Genomic DNA, 2,588 nt, shown 5'->3' on the forward strand with positions numbered 1-2,588 from the left:
TAAAATTAGCACTTCTGCTTCACCTTTCAAAATAAAACCCTTACGAACAAGTTGCAACCATTGACTGTAACAACCAAGAAAAGTCTAATCAGTAGCCTATTTACGGTGAAATATGGTGAAAATAACTATTCTTCTGTTAATATACACATCTAAACTTGGTTTTATTATATACAATCTATGTTTTTATTTTATCCACAAGAGTAACTAAGCTGTTATTTTAAGGTCAAAGCCTTAACCCAACTTCCGGTAATATTTTGGCATTCTTGGCAAACTTGACGCAGCTCTTGCAGGCAGCGGTCGAAAGAGAGGGCTATCTTTCTGTAAGTGTAATTGTTTTTATTTCTATGCTTTGGTGTTCAACTGATGAATTAGACTTTGATAATGTGCAAAGACTAACGTTATAAATTGGCATGGTTCCTTCTGTGCACACGAATAGCTCTTATTTGCTCATGTCAACCAGGACCTAGCTAACGTTAATGTTAGCACGTTTAGCAGACAGGAGAAAGTAGTGTGATTTTGACGGTCGTTTTTTTGGTACGTGATAGTTTTGTGGCACACATAGCTGTGTTTACAAAAAAAATCCATGTGACACGCCGACACGCCCCCGGCCAAGGTTGACTATGGTAACGATATGGTACACGCCAAACTCAATTGCTTATTGGGAAATGCATATACTTATTACATATAATGCCACTCAAGACATTACGGATCGAGACGATCCACATGTCAATTCTGCATGCATACGTGCAACACAAACGTGACTAGTGTGTGTGTGTTCGTCCCCCCATCAAAATAAAGAGGCAACTTCGCCGCCTACTTCCTGCTGCAGCACTGTGCCAGAGATTTTCATCCGCCATTTATTTTCCCATACACATTTCGTAAAATGCGTATAAAAATAGTTTTACTGGTTCAAACCAAACGGTACAGATATATTTAGAACCCAGATAGATCGCATAACATTTCACTGGGACCACAACGTAGAAAGAATGCGGGTTTAAAGAAAGTATTTTTTCGATGTTGTTTTTTTTAGTTTTGGTCCGAGTGAAATGTTCTATTGTCTCTCCCGATTATAGCGTTAGCTGAACCGTTTGGTTTGACGAAGTACAACTATTTTACAAGTATTTTACGAAATGTCTATGGGAAAATAAACGGCGGTTGAAAATCTCTGGTACAGTGCTGAAGCAGGAAGTGACGCGGCGCGTGACGTAACCGCGGGTGAGGAACCCTTGCCAGCGCAATGCATTGTGGTCCAGTAGGACAACCGCGGCTGTGGAGAGGCAGCCACACCAAACTCCATTCATCTGGCAACTAAATGTGGCCCTGTCTATCGGTAAATTGAACACCGCCAGAACATAATTTACAAACCGGACGAATCGTTAGACGCCACTCTCCAATTCGGCATACATATTATCTCCCAAGAAGCACTTTGTGAATGTAAAATCTGATGTTTGAAAGTGGTTCGCTCTGCTGCTGTACTACCGCCCTCCACTATGTATTTTGCAGGTAGAGTATGTGAGAATCACCGGCAAAACATTTTAATATATTTTGAATGTGTGCTTCTTATTGGGGTATGTGTGTATGCCGAATTAGAGACATGCTTACAAGTATTCATAAAATGTTCATGTTTCCATAAAAAGTCTCAACCTGTATGTTTAAACCCTAAGTCGCCGACTTCAAAAGCCTCGACTCGAGACTCATTCATTCTTTATTCTGAGTCTCGAAAGAGCTCCCTGATAGGGATTTTCAGGCTCCGCTAAACTTTCGCAGAGTCAGTATTCCCAAATGTTGCATAGTTTCCAATAGCAAGCCCTTATACAAATGCTATTTGGACAGCAGACTCTATTTTTGATGTATCTTGTGCAATCTATGGTCGTTTTAATATCGTCATGTCATTGTCATGCTGTCTTTGGGTCATTTATTTTATGGCCTCTTGTGTTGTTGTTGTTTGTGTTTGGTGAACCATAGACAATTTTCCACCTCGGTGGACAGTTATATTCTATTCTATAAATGAAATTATTTCAGTTTTATTTAACAAAACTATGAAATCCACTGTAATATGTGAAGCCATCATCTCCATCAGCTGTAATCCTCTCATTGGTTTACGCTTAAATAATAGGGTTAGGCCAGGCCTAGCATGTCCCTACCATACATACTGTAGGTTTAAGATGAGTTATGGTGGCATGCTCTCTCCACACCAGCTTTCTTGAAGACATCGGTACATTGACTTATATATGCATCAGTACAATGTGACTGACATGACATATGACTGACATGTTACTAGGTAAGAGTAGGGCTGCACGTCACGATATGCCAAAGAAATCATATTGCGATTATGCTGACAGATATTACGATCTGCGACATGATTTTAGTGGGAATTGCAATTTTTCTATTTTTTTTCACACGCACACACAAAAGGTGATGTGTGTACCAAACAAGCATGTTCCCTTACATCTGGAGAATATCATTTGTAGGTTGGGGCATCTCTGTACCACCACAATACTTCATTTAATGGTATGTTGTGGCACATTTTTCCTTTATCAAATAATTTCTGGGTCCTGCGATTTTGGATATTGCACTAACCATAATTA

General features: G+C 39.6%; 1 protein-coding gene across 2 annotated transcripts in view; it reads left to right on the forward strand.

Moving 5' to 3' along the window:
• The first annotated feature begins 262 nt into the window (after positions 1-262).
• The window catches only part of tdrkh (tudor and KH domain containing), a 22,850-nt gene continuing 20,524 nt past the window's right edge, over positions 263-2,588 (forward strand). For both annotated transcript variants that reach the window (XM_083635450.1, XM_083635449.1), the window contains exon 1: positions 263-320. The gene's annotated coding sequence lies outside the window, so the exon portion shown is untranslated. The remainder of the gene's footprint in view (positions 321-2,588) is intronic.

Source organism: Poromitra crassiceps, assembly GCF_964638095.1.
Source record: "Poromitra crassiceps genome assembly, chromosome: 4".
Classification (NCBI taxonomy): Eukaryota; Metazoa; Chordata; class Actinopteri; order Beryciformes; family Melamphaidae; genus Poromitra; species Poromitra crassiceps.